At 38.4% G+C, this 22,601-nt stretch overlaps 1 protein-coding gene and 1 pseudogene across 1 annotated transcript in view; both read right to left on the minus strand.

Annotated features, from left to right (window-relative positions):
* The window catches only part of FAF1 (Fas associated factor 1), a 534,743-nt gene that overhangs the window by 327,998 nt on the left and 184,144 nt on the right, over positions 1 to 22,601 (minus strand). The window lies entirely within an intron of this gene.
* Positions 1 to 22,601, minus strand: part of LOC141580252 (adenosine 5'-monophosphoramidase HINT1 pseudogene) — a 28,433-nt pseudogene continuing 5,832 nt past the window's right edge.

Below are 22,601 nucleotides of genomic sequence, written 5' to 3' on the forward strand. Positions count from 1 at the left end.
TTTTGGCTGGATTCTTTTGTTTGACATAATGTTTTCGGTATTTATCCTTTTTCTTTTCTTTTTTTTTTGTTTGAAACAGAGTCTCTCTGTTGCCCAGGCTGGAGTGCAGTGGCGCAATCTCAGGCCACTGCAACCTCCACCTCCCAGGTTCAAGTGATTCTTATGCCTCAGCCTCCTGAGTAGCTGGTTTACAGACACATGTCATCACAACCCAGCTAATTTTTGTATTTTTAGTAGAGATGGGAGTTAACCATGTAGGCCAGGCTGGTCTCGAACTCCTGACCTCAAGTGATCTGCCTGCTTTGTCCTCCCAAAGTGCTGGGATTACAGACATGAGCCACAGCACTCGGCCAGATTTAAGAGTGTTTTAACATGTACAAATAAATAGCTCTGTTTTGTTGCTGAGTACTAGTCTATTACATGGTGTGACAGGCTGCTTCTGAAATGGCTTCTAATGATCCCTACCTCCTGGTATTAATGTCATTCATAATCCCCTCCCTTTAGTGTAGGCTGTACCTAAATATTTGCTTCTAAAAAATAAAATACAGCAAAGGTGATGGGATGTCACTTCTGAGTTAGGTTAGTAAGACTGAGATTTCCATATTATTCTGAAGCTCCCAGTTCAAGAGCTCACATGAAAGAAATCCTTCCAGCAACCACCAGTATTCTCAAAGGAAGACCCTTCGTTAGTTAAGCCTTGAGATGACATATTGATTTCAATCCATAAAATACCATTTGTGCTCCTTTCCTGACCTATATGGACAGTGAGGTTAGAATTTTGTTTGTTTGTTTTTTGAGACAGTCTTGCACTGTCACCTGGACTGGAGTGCAGTGGCACAATCTCAGCTCACTGCAACCTCTGCCTTCTGGGTTCAAGTGATTCTCCTGCCTCAGCCTTCTGAGTAGCTGGGATTATAGGCACCCACCACTATGTCCAGCTAACTTTTTGTATTTTTAGTAGAGATGAGGTTTCACCATGCTGGCCAGGCTGCGCTTGAACTGAACTCATGATTCACCTGCCTTGAACTCCCAAAGTGTTGGGATTCCAGGCATGAGCCACTGTGCCACCTAGTTGTTTTTTAAAGACAGCAAATTTTGGACAATTCATTGCACAGCAACAAATAACTAATATATATGAATACAGTCCAATTGCTTATCCATTCACCAGTGGACAAACATATGGAATGTTTCTGTTTTTCCCTATTATAAATAAAGCTGCTATGAACTTTATTGTGTGAACTCTTTCTGTGACCATTAAATATTTCTCAAGTAAACAACTTCATAAAAACTGCCAAAGTATTTTCCAAGGTGATTGTTCCCATTTGTATCTCACCAATGTTTCAGTTATTCTGAATCACTGATGACAACTGAAATTTAGTCTTTTTAATTTCAGCCATTCTAACAGATACAAAGTGGTTTCTCATGTGGTTTCAATTTGAATTCCCTAATGATTAATAGTAACTAATGTTGTTGAGTATCTTTTCATGTGCTTATTGGCTATTTACATATCATCTATGAAATGATGAATAACAGGCCGGACTTGGTGGCTCACTCTTGTAATCCCACCATTTTGGGAGGGAGAGGTAGGCAAAACACAAGGTCAGGAGTTCAAGATCAGCCTGGCCAACATGGTGAAACCCTGTCTCTACTAAAAATACAAATATTAGCTGGGCATGGTAGCAGCCGCCTGTAGTCCTAGCTACTCGGGAGGCTGAAGCAGGAGAATCGCTTGAACTTGGAAACAGGAGGTTGAAGTAAGCCAAGATGGTGCCACTGCACTCTAGCCTGGGCCACAGAGTGAGACTCCATCTCAAAAAGCAAACAAACATAAAAAACAAGAAGAAATGCTGAATAGTGTTGAATGGCCCTAGCATTGCTCTTGATCTTAGGAAGGAAATACTTAATGTTTAGTTTTTCATTATCAACTATATTAGCTGTAGGTTCTTCAGCAATGTTCTGTATCAAGTTGACAATACTCCCTTCTATTCCTACTTTACTGCTAGTTCTTTTTTTTTTTTTTTTTGAAACATAAAATGGGTGTTGAATATTGTCAAATGCTTTTTCTCATTTACTATACTAATATGGGTAAGTACCGTGATGGATTATAAGCGGTTAAACAAGCCTACATGGCCTAATTGGCTATGATGTATATTATAAACATATGTATATATTTTATTATATTCTACTAAATTCAGTATGCAACTATTTTTTAAGGACTTCTCCCTCCATAGTTATAAGAAATATTTTATATTTATATTAAGGTAATGTTAGCTTCATAACATAAATGAGGCATCTTTCTATTTTTGTAAATAATTCTTCTTCAAATATTAGAAAGAATTCACCACTAAAGCCATCTAGGTTTTCGGGTTTTCTTTGTGGGAAGGTTTTGTTTTTTGTTGCGTTTTTTGAGACAGAGTCTTATTCTGTTGCCCAGGTTACAGCACAGTGGCACAATCTCAGCTCACTGCAACCTCCACCTTGTAGGTTTAAGCGACTCTCCTGCCTCAGCCTCCTGAATAGCTGGGACTACAGGCGTGTGCCACCACGCCCAGCTAATCTTTGTATTTTTAGTAGAGATGGGGTTTAGTTAGCCCTGTTGTCCAGGCTGGTCTTGATCTCCTGACCTCAGGTGATCTGCCCACCAAGTAGGCCATGTGGGCTTTTTTAACAGCTTATAACCATCATGGTACTTCCCCATATCAGTACAGTAAACGAGAAAAAGCATGTAAATCTCAGGCTCCCAAAGTGCTGGGATTACATGCGTGAGACACCATGCCCAGCCATTTATGTGGGAAGGTTTTGATTGCCAATTTGATTTACATATTTGATGTACAGCTATTCAAATTTTTTTATTCTGTGAAAGTGGTAACTTGTACCTTTAAAATAATTTTTCTAACCTTTTAGAATTTCATATAAATTTACCAGCATAAGTTTGTTCTCAGTATCACCTTATAGTCCATGTAATGTCTATAGGCACTTCAATTGTTCCCAATATGAGTAACTTGTGTTTTCTCTTTTGTTCTTGTTTTTCACACTAGCAAAACAATAATCAGTTTTATTAATCTTTTTAAAAAACAGGTTTAAGCTTTGTTCATTTTCTCTTCATTTTCTACTTATCTATTTTCCACTTACTGTTTTCTGCTCTTACACATATTATGCTTCTGTACTTACTTTGGGTTTGATCTGCTCGGTTTTTACTTTGTTTTGTTTTTGAGATGGAGTCACATTTTGTCACCCAGGCTGGAGTCCAGCGGCGTGATTCTCAGCTCAATGCAGCCTCCGCCTCCCAGGTTCAAGTGATTCTCCTGCCTCAGCCTCCAGAGTAACTGGGACTACAGGTGCACACCACCATACCTGGCTAATTTTTGTATTTTTAGTAGAGAGAGAGTTTCACCATGTTGGCCAGGATGGTTTTGAACTCCTGAATTGACCACCCACCTCAGCCTCCCAAAATGCTGGGATTATATAGGTGTGAACAACTGCACCCAGCCATCATCCTCTTTAAAAGGTTTTTAACAGCTTTATTAAGATATGTTTGATGTAAAATAAACTGCACATATTTAAAATTTAACAAGTTTTTAACAATGGATCCAACAATGAAACCACCAACATAATCAATGCTATGAATTTATCCATCACCCTCAATGATTTCCTTGTGCCCCTTGGTAATTCCACCATAGTATCCCCAAATTCTTCCCTAGAGAACCACTGATTTGATTTTTTTTAAACAATCAACAATGTCTTTTATTATGTATCCAGTTTGAAAATTATTTATTGAATCTCTCCATACAAGGCAAAAATAAGTGTGCCACTTAACATACTGGAACTTGCCTAACTTAATCATTGCCTAGAGAAGGAAAAATTATCCCCAAAACGTGCTTAACCAGGAGGCCAATGCATCTGCGGACCTCCAAGAACATGGAGATGAATGTGATAGACAGACTGTCCACCATCTGAACCTTCATTCACTACCATTCGGTAACCCTTATTCAGGCCCAGATCCGCAGCCAACATTTCTTGCCAACAATCATTAAGTGTCCAAGAAGACTTTCATCATCATCTTCTGCTGCAGAAATCTGGGATATATGTTTCTTGGGTATCACCAGAAAATGTGTTGGTGCTTGAGGAGAAATGTTGTGGAAACCAAGGCACCGGTCATCCTCAAAAATGATTTTGGCTGGGATTTCCTTGCGGATGATCTTCCCGAAGATCGTATCGCCACCAGGCTGAGGGACCTGAGCCTTGGCGATTTCATCTGCCATCTCTGCCTCCCTCCTGTGCGGCGGCCAAGGGAGAGGCTCGGAAAGCACTGATTTGATGTCTATGTACATTAGTTTGAATATTCTACAATTGTATATAAATGGAATTGCAGAATGTATTCTGCCTTCTTTCACCCAAAATAAACTGTCTGAGATCCTTTCATATCATTGTAGGTAACAATACCACATTCCTTTTATTACTAAATATACCACTATATGCATATACAACAATTTGGTTTTTGTACATTTCGGGTTGTTTCCTGTTTGAGGCTATTATAAAGAAAGCTGCTATAAACAATAATGTACATGTATTTGGTGGACATATGCCTCCATTTCTCTTTAGAATACACTTAGAAGAGAAATGTCCAGTTTATTTTTAATTTTGTAAGAAACTACCAAACTGTTTTACAAAGTGGTTTCCATTACAAGTCTTCAAGTTCACCAGTATTTTCTTCAATGTCATATCTGTTGTTAATCTCATCTGGTAGCTTTTCAACTGAGACATCAGTCTTCATCTCCAGTTGTTCAATTAGGTCATTTTCACATTTCCAAAGCCTTATTTCAAATCTTTCCTCTCCCTTTTTGAACACAGGCAATACAGTTATAATAACCGTTCTAAAGTCATTATCTGCTCATTCTAACATCTATGCTAGATCTGGGTTGGTTATGATTTGTCAGTTTCTCTCTTCATTATGAGCCAGATTTTCCTACATCTTTGCATGCCTGGTAATTTTTTTTTTTTTTTTTTTTTTTTTGACACGGAGTTTCGCTCTTGTTACCCAGGCTGGAGTGCAATGGCACGATCTCGGCTCACCGCAACCTCTGCCTCCTGGGTTCAGGCAATTCTCCTGCCTCAGCCTCCTGAGTAGCTGGGATTACAGGCATGCACCATGAAGCCCAGCTAATTTTTTGTATTTTTAGTAGAGATGGGGTTTCACCACGTTGACCAGGATGGTCTCGATCTCTTGACCTCGTGATCCACCCGCCTCGGCCTCCCAAAGTGCTGGGATTACAGGCTTGAGCCACTGTGCCCGGCTATGCCTGGTAATTTTTTATTGGATGTCTGAAATTGTTAATTTTATCTTGTTAATTGCTGGATATTTTTGTATTCCCACAAATATTGCTGAGCTTAATTTTGGGATGCAGTTAAGTTACTTAGACACAGTTCAACCCTTTTGTGTTCTGCTTTTAAGACTTGTTAGTCAGCCATCACCTGAGCAGTACTCTCCACTACTGAGGAAAGATCCTTCTGAGTAGTATAACCAAAGCCATATGAATTATGAGGTTTTCCAATCTAACTGGTAGAAACAGATACTATTCCCAATCTTGTTCCCACTAAATCTTTTGGGTGGTTTTTAGTTCTAATAGGAATGATAGCAAATCTGACTCCTGTTATTCCATACTGGCTGGAAATGAAAGTGAGAACTTTTCTTACTTCTTAGATGGAAGCTTTAGTCATTGCATTTGTAATTAAGAATCTGAACTGTAAGTTTCTCTCTCAATATCAATTTCTCAGTATCAAACAAATGCTGATATGCCATGTATATCAGTCCATTTTCACACTGCTGGTAAAGATATACCTGAGATGGGGCAATTTACAAAAGAAAGAGGTTTAATAAACTTACAGTTCCACATGGCTGGGAAGGCCCTATGATCATGGTTGAAGGCAAAGAGAAGCAAGTCACATTTTACATGAATGGCAACAAGCAAAGAGAAAGAGGTTGTGCAGGGAAACTACTTCTTAAAAAAAACACCAGATCTCATGAGATTTATTCACTATTATGAGAAAAGCACAAGAAAGACCCACCCCCATGACTCAATTACCTCCCGCCAGGTTCCTCCTACAACACGTGGGAATTCAAGATGAGATTTGGGTAGGGACACAGCCAAACCATATCATTCTGCCCCTGGCCCCTCCCAAATCTCACGTCCTCACATTTCCAAGCCAATTATGCCTTCCCAGTAGCCACTTGAAGTCTTAACTCATTTCAGCATTAACTCAAAAGTCCACAGTCCAAAGCTTCGCCTGAGACAAGGCAAGTCCCTTCTGCCTATGAGCCTGTAAAATCGAAAGCAAGTTAGTCACTTCGTAGATACAATGGGGGTATAGGTATTGGATAAATACACCCATTACAAATGTGACAAATTGGCCAAAATGAAGGGCTAAAGGCTCCATGAAAGTCCAAACTCCAGAAGGGCAGTCAAATCTTTTTTTTTTTTTTTTTTTTTTGAGACCAAGTCTTGCGTGGTCACCAGGCACCCGAGTAGCTGGGACTAACTACATGCATGCACCACCAAGCCAAGCTAATTTTTGTATTTTTAGTAGAGACGGGGGTTTCACCATGTTGGCCAGGACAGTCTCGATCTCTTGACCTCGTGATCCACCACCTTGACCTCCCAAAGTGCTGGGATTATAGGTGTGAGCCACTGCGCTTGGCCAGCAGTCAAATCTTAAAGCTCCCAAATGATCTCCTTTGACTCCACGTCTCACATTTAGGTCATGCTGATGCAAAAAGTGGGCTCCCATAGCCTTGTGCAGCTCCGCCCCTGTGGCTTTGCAGGGTATTGGCCCCTCCTGGCTGCTTTCAAGGGCTGGCACTGAGTGTCTGTCTGTGGCTTTTCCAGGTTCATGGTGCAAGCTGTCAGTGGATCTACCATTCTGGGGGCTGGAGGACAGTGGCTCTCTTCATCTCCAATAGGCGGTGTCTAAGTAGGGACTCTGTATCGGGGCTCCAACACCACACTTCCCTCTGTACAGCCCTAGCAGAGGTTCTCCATGAGGGCCCCACCCCCACAGCAAACTTCTGTCTGGGCATCCAGGCACTTCTATATGTCTTCTGAAATCTAGGTGGAGGTTCCCAAATCTTAATTCTTGACTTCTGTGCACTTGCAGGTTCAACACCACGTGGAAGCTGCCAAGGTTTGAAGTGTACCCTCTGAAGCCACAGCCTGAGCTCTATGTTGACTCCTTTCAGCCACAGCTGCAGCAGCTAGGATGCAAGTCACCAAGTCCTTAGGTTACACACAGCACAGGGACCCTGGGTCCAGCCCACGAAACCACATTTTCCTTCTAGGCCTCTGAGTCTGTAATAAGAGGGCCTGCTGTGAAGACCTCTGACACGTGCTAGAGATAATTTCCCCCATTGTCTTGGGGATTAACACTGGGCTCCTTGTTAGGCCAGTTGTGGTGGCTCATGCCTGTAATTCCAGCACTTTGGGAGGCTGAGGCAGGTGGATCACCTGAGGTCAGGAGTTCAAGACCAGCCTGACCAACATGAAGAAACCTGGTCTCTACTAAAAATACAAAAATTAGCCGGGTGTGGTGGTGCATGCCTTTAATCCCAGCTACTTGGAAGGCTGAGGCAGGAGAATTACTTGAACATAGGAGGCAGAGGTTGCAGTGAGGCAAGATTGCACCACTGCGCTCCAGCCTGGGCAACAAGAGTGAAAGTCCATCTCAAAAAAAAAAAAAAAAAAAAAAAAAACCCACACATTTGGCTCCTTGTGCAAACTTTTGCAACTGGCTTAAATTCTCAAAAAATGGGATTTTCTTTTCCATCACATCGTTGCACTGCAAATTTTCTGAACATTTATGTTCTGCTTCCCTTATAAAACTGAATGCCTTTAACAGCATCCACATCACCTCTTGAATGCTTTGCTGCTAAGAAATTTCTTCTGCCAAATACCCTAAATCAACTCTCTCAAGTTCAAAGTTCTACAAATCTCTAGGGCAGGGGCAAAATGCCACCAGTCTCTTTGCTAAAACATAACAAGAGTCATCTTTGCTCCAGTTCCCAACAAGTTCTTCATCTCCATCTGAGACCACCTAAGCCTCAACTTTATTGTTCATATTTCTATCAGCATTTTGGGCAAAGCCATTCAACAAGTCTCTAGGAGGTTCCAAACTTTCCCACATTTTTCTGTCTTCTTCTAAGCCCTCCAAACTGTTCCAGTCTCTCCCTGTTCCACATTTTAGGTATCTTTTCAACAGTACCCCACTCTCGGTACCAATTTACTATATTAGTTCACTTTCACACTGCTGATAAAAACATACCTGAGACTGGGTAATTTATACGGAAAAAAGGGTTTAATGAATTTACAGTTCCACATGGTTGAGGAGACCTCACAATCACAAGGTACAGCAAGTCACATCTTACACGAATGAAGGCAGGCAAAGAGATAGACCTTATGCAGGGAAACTCCTCCTTATAAAACCATTAGATCTCATGAGACATCACAAAAACAGCATGGGAAAGACCCGTCCCCATAACACAATTACCTCCCACCAGGTCCCTCCCACAATATGTGGGAATTTAGGATGAGATTTGGGAGGGGACACAGCCAAACCATATCATCATGTTTCATCACAATTCAGTTCAAAATATTTTTTACTTTCCCTTGTGATTTGACCTATGCTTTATTTAGGAATATGTTCTTTAACTTCCAAGTATATAGAGATATTCCAAATTCCTGTGATTTCTAACTTAATTCCACTGTTGTCAGAGCACATGTCACATAATTTAAATTTTTGTTTTGTTTTGTTTTGTTTTGTTTTGTTTTTGAGATGGAGTTTCGCTCGTTACCCAGGCTGGCGTGCAATGGCACGATCTCGGCTCACCGCAACCTCCACTTCTTGGGTTCAGGCAATTCTCCTGCCTCAGCCTCCTGAGTAGCTGGGATTACAGGCGTGCGCCACCATGCCCAGCTAATTTTTTTGTATTTTTAGTAGAGACGGGGTTTCACCATGTTGACCAGGATGGTCTCGATCTTTTGACCTCGTGATCCACCTGCCTCGGCCTCCCAAAGTGCTGGGATTACAGCCATGAGCCACCATGCTCGGCTAAAATTTTTTAATTTGTTTTGTGACTGAGCATATGTTCTACCTTAATAAATGATCAACTGCCCAAGTAAAGAACATGTCTTTTGCTGTTCTAATGAGGAGTATTATACATGCTTTAAGCAAGTCAAATTGGTTTCTATACCCTTCAGATTTTTTTGTCTGTTGTTCTGAACATTATTATGAGAGAAGAGTGTTATCTCCTATTGTGAATTTGTCAATTTCTTATTCAGTTCTGTCAGTTTGGATTTGTCCACTTTTCAGTTTTTGCTTTTAAATATTTCAAACTCTGTTATTAGATATGTACTCCATTGGGCTACTTATGTCTTCTTGATGAATTGACACTTTCATCATTATGAAATATCCCCATTTGTCCTTTGTAATATTCTTTGTCCAGAGTCTAGGGTCACCTCATATTAACACAGATCCTTCAGGTTATGATTACAATTTTCATATATATTTTTTCAGTTCTTTTCTTTTTTTTTTCTTTTTTTTTTTTTTTGAGACGGAGTTTCGCTCTTGTTACCCAGGCTGGAGTGCAATGGTGAGATCTTGGCTCACCGCAACCTCCGCCTCCTGGGTTCAAGTAATTCTCCTGCCTCAGCCTCCTGAGTAGCTGGGATTACAGGCATGTGCCACCATGCCCAGCTAATTTTTTTGTATTTTTACTAGAGACGAGGTTTCACCATGTTGACCAGGATGGTCTCGATCTCTCGACCTCATGATCCACCCGCCTCAGCCTCCCAAAGTGCTGGGATTACAGGCTTGAGCCACCGCGCCTGGCTTTCTTTTCATTTTTTAAATTCAATTTCTATGCTTTACAAAGTAGGTTTCTTGTACATATCATACAAACGGGTTTCCCTCTCTTATTCAGTCTAACAATCTCTACCTTTTAATTAGAACATGAGATCAGTTATATGTATTGCAATTACTTATAATTACTTATGTAGTCTTATTTCTTTTCTATTGGAATTATCTGTTTATTTCATTTATCATTTTTCTGTCTTCACTTGGGTTTTCTGAGTATTTTTAAGTACTGTTTCAGCTCAACACTGGGCTTAATAACCATTATCTGTATTCACTGTTTCAGTGATTGCTGTAACATTTACAAAATAATTTTTTTTTAAAGATGAAGTCTCACTCTGTCGCCCATGCTGGAATGCAGTGGTATGAGCTCAGCTCACTGCAACCTCTGCCTCCCACGTTCAATATAGTAGAGATGGGGTTTTGTTATGTTGGCCAGGTTGGTCTCTAACCCCTGACCTCAAGTGATCCCCCCACTTGGCCTCCCCAAATGCTGGGATTAGAGGACTGAGCCATCGTGCCTGGCCTAATTTTTGTATTTTTAGTAGAGACAGGGTTTCACCATGTTGGCCAGGATGGTGCATGCCACTGTGCCCAGCTACTCAGGTGACTGAGGCAGAAGAATCACTTGAACCTGGAGGTAGAGGCTGCAGTGAGCCAAGATCATGCCACCACACTCCAACCTGGGTGACAGAGTGAGACTCCATCTCAAAAAATAAATAAAATAAAATATAGAATGTATCTTTGTTTCTGCTGCTGGCTGCTTCTAAGACTTTCCTACTACTGATTTTTAACAATTTGATTATGATGTGCCTTGATGTTGTTTCCTTTGCGTTACTCCTGCTTGTTGTTATGAAACTTCTTAGATTTGTGAGTTTACAGTTCTTATCAAATTTAGCTAGCATTGGATCTCTCTCTCTCTCTCTCTCTCTCTCTCTCTCTCTCTCTTTTTAAATGGAGCAACCTCCACCTCCCAAGTTCAAGTGAGTCTCCTGCCTCAGCCTCCTGAGTAGCTGGGATTGCAGGCATGCACCACCACACCCAGCTAATTTTTGTATTTTTAGTAGACATGGGGTTTTACTATGTTGGTCAGGCTGGTCTCAAACTCCTGACCTCATGATCCACCCGCCTGAGCCTCCCAAAGTGCTGGGATTACAGGCGTGAGCCACTGTACCTGGTCCAGGCTATTCTTTATTTAAAATTTCCCACTTTCCACTCTCTCCTCTGTTTTAGGGGCTCTCATCAGACATATATTGTACCTTTTTGTATTTGCCTAGAAGTAATTCAGACAACATCCTTCCCTCTCCAGCCTCCAGCCCTCAGTATTTTTGCTGTGTATGCTTAAGTTTGCATTGTTTTTACTGCTGTATCTTCATATTCATTGACCTTTTCTTCAATAGTTAAACTGTTAAATCCATCAGATTAAATTACTGATATTATATAATGTAATATATCTACATTTTGTTAATATTGTAACAAAGTGAACCAATATTTTCCAACTGGCCAATGGATTTTAATATAACAGAACACTAAAATTTCGTTGATGTGGTTTCAGATTTTACACTGCAATAAACCTTTAAGAAAACACCATTTGCCAAGTTTCATTGTACTATCAGTTAAGAATATCCATAATTCTCTGGCTATTAAAATATTCCTCCCTTCACCAATTATATCTGTTTGAGGTGGCATTTTCTTTATATACTTCAACATAAGTAACACACTGCAACAGAATAAATGGAGAAGCAGATATAAGAACATAGCTTTTGGGCCAGGCGCAGTGGCTCACACCTGTAATCCCAGCACTTTGGGAGGCCCAGGTTGGTGGATCACGAGGTCAAGAGATCGAAACTGGTCAACATGGTAAAACCCTGTCTCTACTAAAAATACAAAAAATTAGCTGGGCATGGTGGCATGTGCCTGTAATCCCAGCTACTCAGGAGGCTGAGGCAGGAGAACTGCCTGAACCCAGGTGGCAGAGGTTGCGGTGAGTCGAGGTCGCGCCATTGCACTCCAGCCTGGGTAACAAGAGCGAAACTCTGTCTCAAAAAAAAAACAAACAACAACAACAAAAAAAACCAACTTTCATGTGAACAGATATTGAAGAGTCTGCAATGTACATAAAACAATATCACTTTCTCATTACTTTTTTTGTTTGAAAAATTATTTTTCATTAAAAGTCTTATTTATGTTTGTGTAATGGGTTCATTACTGTTATTAAGAAATAATATTTCTTCTGGGGTCTCAGTACTAATTATACCACGTGTGCAACAAAGTCTTTTTCCTCTGGTGGGAAGGAATTCAATAGTATTCTAGTCCTACCTATGAGGGTGAGGAATTGTTCAGCGTACTCAGTCATGTACAGATTACTCTTCAGCCAAAGATTTGCAGAAAGCATCATTCAGATACTTGAAATGTTTCTCTATGTAGCAATCTTCCTCCTAGTACTGAACCCTCTACATTCCAATCTTCTCAGTCTCAGAGATCTCGTAGCTCCTTAACTCTGCAAGACTGCTGGGCTTCACTTACATTCCCTTTTCATGAACTGCTATACATAAATTTTCTCCACGTAGGAATCAGGGGCATCTAAAGGGCTCACCTTGGTTGTTTCCCATTTCTCATTAATCATAGGCCTATGCTTCCTAATGCCTACAAACAGTTATTTCATGTATTTTGTCCAGCTTTCAGGTGCTTACAGCAGAAACAGAGGTACTATATCAGTTATTCCTTCAAGGACAAAAGCAGAAATTCTGGTAATTTTCTATGATTCATTACTGCCAAGAAAAATTTCAATGTTTTCTCAGATTTAAAGAGTTTCAGATAAAATCTAATCTGTCATAGATATAGTTTATAAGAGCTTATTCCCCCATATTTTGAACATATTAATTCAATTTTACATGAAAATGTGTATCTTTACATTGGAATCTAGGGTGGTTTATATTCATGTGGCTCTATGTTAACACAAACCAAGTTATGTAATCATTTCATCTAACAATTTATCTTACAGATTAATATGGATATTGCAAATGTTGCTCTGAGTACAATTCTTTGCTTTATGTTTTTAACAGCAATCTTTCTCTAGAATTTTCCAGTGCACAGTGACAAGAAAGCTACAAAAAGAAAAAAGGTCTACCTCAAACCTGAGTCAGCAATAATTCTAAATGGATATTTGCCTGCCCAGGAGAGAAATAATTAGCAAAATTTCATTCAGTTTAGTTGGCTACACTCCAATAAATGAAAACACTTTGCACACACTCTACCTGCTGTTTAAATGCCTAAAAAATCATTTCTTCAGAGTCCCAAATTTTATACAATACATTATCTACAGAATTTACTACCTTTTTTCAAGGTCATTTGGAAGGAATTTATTACTTAAATTTATAGTATTAAACATTTATAATTTCTAGAGGGAAACTAAACATGGGGGAGAGGGGACTCTGCTCCTATAAAATAAGTGGCTATTAATATAGTCCAGTTGTTTCCATTCAGAGAAAAAAACTGTAGGGAAAGTTGGATACTGTGGCTCTACTAACCATTTCCAATCAGAATGTAGCACATTATTGCAATCTTACATCACTAAGATGAAAAGCATAATCCCTATTATATGACTAAATGACTATTACTGAGCCAAATTACAGACCCTCTATGGGCCTCTGGACTTCAAATTTCACATTATTTTAAAAAGAAAAAAATGATGAAATACATTTCATATTAATACTGCCTGTTACCACGCTGTAAAATTTTAAATAGCAACATTAAAAAGAGTAAAATAGGGCCAGGCACAGTGGCTTACACCTGTAATCCCAGCACTTTGGAAGGCCAAGGCGGGTGGACAACTGAGGTCAGGAGTTCAAGACCAACCTGGCCAACATGGTGAAACCTGTCTCTACTAAAAATACAAAAAATTATCTGGGCATGGTGGCGAGCACCTGCAAGCCCAGCTACGTGGGAGACTGAGACAGGAGAATCGCTTGAACCTGGGAGGTAGAGGCTGCAGTGGGCTCAGATGGTGTCAGTGAACCCCAGCCTGAGTGACAAGAATAAAACTCTGTCTCAAAAAAAAAAAAAAAAGAGACCTAGCCATCACCTTGGAGTAGATACAATAAAAAATCAAACCTGTTATCCAGAAGAAACAAAATGTGCAGTAATATTACACCGTTTGGATTTTTCTCAAGCACAATTATCAAAAGCGAATTTCTTCCCTTTGTTCTATTAACATATTTTGTAATGTTAGAAATCATTTACTGCTTCCATTCATTTCTTTATTTTAAACATTATAAGCCATTACCCCCTAGAATACTTACCTTTTTTGAAAGTTATTTCTTTGAGCAAAATCAAGTTAAGATTCTGTATTGGAAGAGGCAATTCAGACTCTATGGCTGGAAAGGATCCATCCAAACAGATGTTTAAAGCCACTCTGGGGAAGTGCCGAAGACAGCCAACTAGCTGTAGCCAGGAGGAACATCTGCTGCCACCAAGAGACTGGGACATCAGGAAGACTGGGGCATTCTAAGCATATCTTTGGAGGGAAGGCATTCACAGAGTAGATGAAGGGAGGACACAGATACTGGACCAAAGGGGTAGGAAGCTGGGGATGCTGCACAGGGATTCATTCTTGCCCCCAACAACTCCAAAGGAACTGAACTCACCTTATACCAGAATCACACCCCCAAGGGCATCAAAGAAGACAAAAGCAAGCAAATAAACAAATAAAAAACACGTACATCCAAAAGACAACTTCAAAGGCTAAATGCTCAGCTGATACAAATAAGAAAGAACCAGTGTAAGAACTTTGCCAATTTAAAAAGCCACAGTGTCTTATCACCTCCAAACAACCACACTAGTTCCCCTGCTATAGGTCTTAACCAGGCTGAAATGACTAAAATGACAGAAATAGAATTCAGAATATGGATATGAATGAAGATCATCAAGATTCAGGAGAAAGTTGAAACCCAATAAAAAATTCTAAGGAATATAATAAAATGATTTGGGAGATGAAAAGTGAAACGGCCATTGTAAGAAAGAACCAAAGTGATCTCTGATAGAGCCGAGAAACTCTAAGAATTTCAGAACACAATCCAAATATTAACATCAGAATTAGCCAACTGGAGAAAAGAATCCCAAAGCTCAAACACTGGTTCCCCAAAACAACTTAGACTAAAATTTAAAAGATTCAAATAAGAACAAACAAAACCTCTTTAAAAATTTGGCATTACATTAAGAGACTACATCTACATCAATTGGTATCCCTGAAAAAGAGGGAGTGAAAGCATACAACTTGGAAAACATATTTTAGGGTATCATCCATAAAAAATTTTCCAACCTCACTAGACATGCCAATATTCACATTTAAGAAATGCAGAGAATTGGCCAGGCACAGTGGCTCATGCCTGTAATCCAAGTACTTTGGAGGCCAAGGTGGGTGGATCACCTGAGGTCAGGAGTTCAAGACCAGCCTGACCCATCTTTATTTAAAAAAAAAAAAAAAGAAAAAAAGAAATGCAGAGAATGCCTCTGAGATACTATGTAAGACAACTTTGCCCAAGACACGTAGTTATCAGATTCTTAAAGGTCGAAATAAAAGACAAAATGTTAAAGGCAGCTGGAGAAAAGGGAACAGGTAACCTACAAAGGAAACCCCATCAGACTAACAATGTATCTTTCAGCAGAAAATCTACAAGCCAGAAGAGATTGGGGGTTTATACTCAACGTTCTTAAAGAAAAGAAATTCCAACCAAGAGCTTCATATCTTTCCAGATTACACTTCATAAATGAAAGAGATATAAGATTCTTTTCAATGAGCAAATGGCAGGAATTCATCACCACAAGACCTGCTTTAAAGACGCTCCTTAAGGGATAAATATGGAAAAGAAAAGACCGTTACTAGACACCACAAAAACTCACTTAAATACACAGCCCATTAGCACTACAAAACAACTGCACAATCAAGTCTGCATAATAACCAGGTAACAATCCAATGACTGAATCAAATTCACACCTATCAATATAAACTTTGAATGTAAACAGGCTAAAAGTCCCAATTAAAAGGCACAGAGTTGTAAGTCAGATACAGAAGCAAGACCCAACTGTATGCTGCCAGAAAGAGAACCACCACACAAGCAATGACACCCACAGGCTAAACATAAAGGGACAGAGAAAAATCTACAAAGTCCTGAGAAAATAGAACGAAGCAGGAGTTGCTATTCTAACTTCAAACAAAACACACTTTGAACCAAGAAGATTAAAAAAAGAAACGAAAAAAGAAAGAAAGAAATTGAGACATAAAAAAATATACAAAAGATTGAGTCCGGGAATTAGTTCCTTGAAAGAATATAATGGACAGACTACTAAGTAGACTTAAAAAAGAGAGACAGAGAGAGAGAGAGAGCACACTCCAAACACACACAATAAAAAATGACAAAGGGGACATTACTATCAAACCCACAGAAATACAAAATATCCTCAGAGACTATTATGAATACCTCTACACACAAACTAGAAAACACAGAAGAAATGAATAAATTCCTGGAAACATACAATCTCTCAAGATTGGACCAGGAAGATACTGAATCCCTGAAAAGACCAATAATAAAGTGAAATTGAACGAATAATAAAAAGCCTACCAACCAGATAATGCCCAGGACCAGATGAGCTCAAAACTGAATTTTACCAGATGCATAGGAGGAACTGGTATCACTCCTACTGAAACTATTCCAAATACTTGAGGAAGAGAGACTCCTCCCTAACTCATTTTATGAGGCCAGCATCATCCTGACACCAAGACCTGGCAGAGACACAACAAAAATTAAAAGCTTCAGGCCAACATGACTGATCAACATGCATGCAAAAATCCTCAACAAAACACTAGCAAACCAAACCCAGCAGCACATCCAAAACCTAATCCCTCGCAATCAAGTGGGCTTTATCCCTGGGATGCAAGGTTGGTTTAATGTATACAAATCAATTAATGTGATTTAACACATAAACAGAACTATAAACAAAAACAACATGATCATGATCATCTCAGCAGACACAGAAAAGGCTTTCAATAAAATTCAACATCATTCATGTTAAAAACCCTCAACAGGCTGGGTGCAGTGGCTCATGCCTGTAATCCCGGCACTTTTGGGATGCCAAGGTGGGTGGATCACTTGAGGTCAGGAGTTCGAGACCAGCCTGGCCAATATGGTGAAATCCCATCTCCACTAAAAATACACAGTTTAGCTGGGCATGGTGGCCCACGCCTGTAATCCCAGCTACTCAGGAGGCTGAGGTGGAAGAATCACTTGAACCTGGGAGGTGGAGGTTGCAGTGAGCAGAGATCATGCCATTGCACTGCAGCCTAAGTGACAAAGTGAGACTCTGTATTAAAAACAAAAACCGGGGAGGGATAACATGGGGAGAAATGCCAGATATAGGTGATGGGGAGGAAGGCACCAAACCACACTGCCATGTGTGTACCTATGCAACAATCTTACATGTTCTTCACATGTATCCCAAAACCTAAAATGCAATAAAATAAAAATTTAAAAATCAAAAAAACCCAAAAACCTTCAACCAACTAAGCACTGAAGAAACATACTTCAAAATATTAAGAGCCATCTATGACAAACCCATAGCCAACATCATACTAAATGAGCAAACGTTAGAATCATTCCCCTTGAAACCAGAACAAGAAAAGGATGCCCTCTCTTACCACTCTATTCAACACAGCTCTGGAAGTCCTAGACAGAGCAATCAGGCCAGAGAAAGAAATAAAAGGCACCCAAATAGGAAGAGAGGAAGTCAAACTATCTCTTTTTGCAGACAATATGACATACCTAGGAAACCTGTAGTCTCTGTCCAAACACTACTAGCTCTGATAAACAATGCCAGCAATGTTTCAGGACACAAAATAAATGTACAAAAATCAGTAGCATTTCCATATACCTATAATGTCCAAGCTGAGAGTCAATTCAAGAACAAAATCCTATTTACAGTAGCCATGAAGAAAATGAAAAACCTAGGAATACAGCTAACTAGGGAGATGAAAGATCTCTACAATGAGAATTACAAAAGACTATACGAAGATATCAGACACTACACAAAGAAATTAAAAAACATTCCATGCTCATTGATAGGAAACATCAGTATTGTGAAAATGGCCATACTGCCCAAAGCAATTTACAGATTCAATGCTATTCCTATCACACTACCAAGGACATTCTTCACTCAATTAGAAAAAAATATTTTAAAATTCATATGAAACCAAAAAGGAGCCTGAATAGCCAAGACAATCCTAAGCAAAAAGAACCTAAGCAGAAAGCTGGAGGCACCACATTACCTGACTTCAGACTATACTACAAGGCTGCAATAACCATAACAGCATGTTACTAGTATAAAAACAGACACACAGATACATGGAATGGAGAGCCCAGAAATAATGCCGCACATCTACAACCAACTGATCTTTGGCAAAGCTGACAAAAACAAACAATGGGGAAAGGACTCCCTATATTCAATAAATGGTGTTGGGTAGCTGGTTAGTCATATGCAGAAGACTGAAACTGGACCCCTTCCTTACAGCATATACAAAAATCAACTTAAGATGGATTAAAGACTCAAATATAACACCTAAAACTGTAAAAACCATAGAAGACAACCTAGAAGATACCATTCTGGACATAGACCCTGGCAAAGATTTCATGACAAAGATGCCAAAAGCAATTGCAAGAAAAACAAAAATTGACAAATGAGACCTAATTAAAGAGCTTCTGCACAGCAAAAGAAACTATCAACAGAGTAATCATACAATCTACAGAATGGGAGAAAACATCTGCAACTACAGAATAGGAGAAAATATTTGCATCTAACAAAGGTCTAATATCCAGAATCTGTAAGAAACTTAACCAAATTAATGAGCAAAAAACAACCTCATTAAAAAGTGGGGAAAAGACATGATCAGACACTTTTGGAAAGAAGCCATATATATATAGCCAAAAAAAAGCATACAAAAAAATGCTCAATAGCACTAATTATCAGAGAAATGCAAGTCAAAACTACAATGAGATACCATCTCATACTAGTCAGAATGGCTATTATTAAAAACAAAAAAATAATAGATGCTGTCAAGGTTGCTAAGAAAAGGGAATGCTTATACACTGTTGGTAGGAATGTAAATTAGTTCAGCCTTTGTGGAAAGCAGTTTCAAAGAACTTAAGAAAGAATTACCATTCTACCCCACAATCCCATTATTGGGCATATAGGCAAAGAAATATTAGTCATTACACCATAAAGATACATGCGCTTATATGTTCATTGCAACACTATTCACAATAGTTAAGACATGGAATTAAACTAAATACCCATCAAAGGTAGGCTGGATGAAGAAAATGTGGTACATTTACACCATGGAATACTACAAAGCCATAAAAAAAGAATGAGATCATGTCCTCTGCAGTAACATGGATGGAGCTGGAGGCCATTATTCTAAATGAACTAACACAGAAACAAAAAACCAAATACCACATGTTCTCACTTACAAGTGGGAGCTAAACACTGAGTACACATGGACACAAAGAAAGTAACAACTGACATGGAGGCCTACTTGACTGTGGAGGTGGGAAGATTGTGAAGATTAAAAAACTACCTATCAGGTAAAGCACTTATTATTACCTGGGTGAAATAATCTGCACACCATACCCCAGTGACATACACTTTACCTATATAAAACAAACCTGCTCATGTACCCTAGAGAACCTAAAATAAATGTTAAAATAAATTTCATTAGTACAAACATTCATTAAACATAAATAAAAATTTTAAAATAAAAAATAAAAGCACTTTGGGATAAGGCTACCCAATAACAAGAAATGACTTAATGGCAAAGACTATACGACAATGCCCATTGTCTTTCCCTATGTACTATTCTGATATCACTAACTGAAAGATGTAACTCCTGTATAACTTGCTACTTACAGACATACATTTACATTTAAAATGCTTTAACATAACACCTACAATTATAAGAAGAAATACAAATATGTGAGTATTTTGAGGTTCTGAACAAAGGATTCCAGGAAGCTTAGGTCGGGAGAACTGTTTGAGCCTACGAGTTTGAGGCTGTAGTGGGCCATGACTGTACCACTGCATTCTAGCCTAGGCAACAGAGTAAAACTCTGTTTCTAAATTTTCTTTTCTTTTTTCTTTTTTTTTTTTTTTTTTTACTTTAAGCACATCTAAAAATGTGACATTAGATCCAGTAATCCTACTTCTGAGTCTATAGCCAAAGTAATTAAAATGTGTTGAAGAGATGTCTGCACTTCTATGTTCATTGCAGGACTATTCACAATAGCCAAGAGATAGGAACAATCTATGTGTCTGTCAATAGATGAAAGGATAGAAAAATGTGGTATATAAACACAATGAAATAATATTCAGCCTTAAGAAAAAGAACAAAATTCTGTTATTTGCAGCAACATGGATGAGTCTAGAGAACATTCTGCTAAGTGAAATAAGCCAGGCGCAGAAAAACAAATACCACATGATCTTACTTATATATGGAATCTAAACAACTGAACCCACAGAAGTAGAGGGTAGAATGGCAGTTAACAGAGGCAGGGGCATACAGTGAGCTCTGCAGATAAAGGGAAAGTATTAATCAAAGGGTCTCTTTGATCAGTTAGTCAGGAGGAAAATATTCTGGTGATCTAATGTATAGTAAGTTGAATATAGTTAAGAAATAATGTATCACTCCAAATTGCTAAAAGCGTGGATTTTAAGTGTTTTCACCACAAAGAAATGGTAAGTATATAAGAAGACAGATCTGTATTTGCTCATTCTACAATGTATACATGTATTAAAACATCACATCATACTTCATAAACATATATACTTATTAAATATCAATTTTAAAATCTGAAGCTGAACTGCAGTTTATAATGCATAAATAAAAATAAACTATGCATATTGAGACCACAGTTTGAGATGCTATTTTATTCAGGTTTTAAAATGAACCAATAATAAATATTATTTGGAGCGTATACAATTTATTGCATGAAGGCAACAGACATCTGTTTGCAGGTGGACTAAACAATACTACTAACACACAACATTTGCTGTCTTTCTTCCCCAAAAGTACAAGTTAAAATCAACTGCATTGTCATTTCATGCTCAGCATCTTTCGAGGCACACAAAATTGTCACTCTTTCCTTCTTTTCACATGTGCTAATAACAGAAGAATGTTTAACTAGTATTTATTATTCATAAAGCATGGCTGAGGCATGTGGGGGGAGGGATTAAGGCATTTGCCAAAGACGATATAGCTAATAAGTGTCACAGAGTCAGAATGAGGATCTAAATCTATAGATTCAGGACAAAAACTGGTTTGAAATAACCTGAACTACTTTTTCAGACTGAAAATGCACTTGCTAAATGTTTAAAATTTTTCCATATTCAACCTGATTTTTAAAAAACTAAAATAGTATCCAATATAATAAAAGTAGCTTTAAGAAAGTGGATCAGAAAGAGAAAAAAATAAGGTAAATGGTTCAAGTAACAACAGACCTATTTTTCTGCTATATTTCAGAAATAGAATTAAGGCTATGCCTACTAGGCATCAGTAAATTGGGTTTGTTAACAGCACTGATTTAACAAACTTTATTAAATACCTGCATGTTAGGTTAAATCCACTGCTAGATCTGAGAGACAAAACGATATATAATAATCCCTCCTCTCAAAGAGATCAAAATAATTCATATCAGGTGGCATTTTGTAGGATAACAAGAGCTTTAAAATAATTCTTTAATTTATTCAAGATAAGAAAATAAAATTCAGAAGATTTTGGGTAGTGAAACGAAACTGCAATAATAAATAGGACCCTAAAAACATTAACAGCCCAGTGAAATTACCACTAGGTGTCACTCTGATACAAAGTTCTTAACTGCCTTTGGGCTTGCTTTCAAACCTTGTTACATCTTCCTTCCATGTGGAAAAGATGCATTATCTGATTGAGCCTATCTTTGCATTTTACTATTTATATGTATACAATCAAAGAAAATTATTATTTATATAATTCCAGTAACACCAAAAATGATTTATATCTATAACAATTCTATTGCTAGTCACATAAACTTTAATGAGTGTACATTTTTAAAATTTCCCATGATGGATAAATTAAATATTCATGTACTCATTTATTGAGCCGTTCGTTTCCTCAACAAGCACTACTGTGTGCCAAACACTGGGCTAGAATAAAGAATTTAGAGAAGAATAAGACCTGATCTCTAAGCTTGAGAGGTTAACATGTCACAAGGAAAATCTGAAACACAAAGAAAGGGTAACATGTGTTAAAATCCATGTTTAAAGTATACACAAAATTTTATGGGATCAGAGGGGGTGATTCGACTTAACTACATGTCCATGAAGGTTAGGAAAGGCTTCATAGAAGAGGAAATATTTACATGGGATCTTGGAAGCTGTGCAAGAGTTTTCTAGAAAGCTAAAGCAACAAAAGGTCTATCAAACAGAATACAGAATACAGGAAATACGGAACCACTAAAAGATATATGAGGAGATTTGTGTTTTAGAAAAATCAACACAAGGGCAGCTATACAGAAAATATGGACTAAAGGAAGAAAGAAACCAACATATGGAAATCAGATAGGGAAATTATTTTAACTCATGAAAGCAATTTTTGAACTCTAACAAAGGGGGATGAAAAATGA

This window comes from Saimiri boliviensis, chromosome 11 (genome assembly GCF_048565385.1).
Source record: "Saimiri boliviensis isolate mSaiBol1 chromosome 11, mSaiBol1.pri, whole genome shotgun sequence".
NCBI lineage: Eukaryota > Metazoa > Chordata > Mammalia > Primates > Cebidae > Saimiri > Saimiri boliviensis.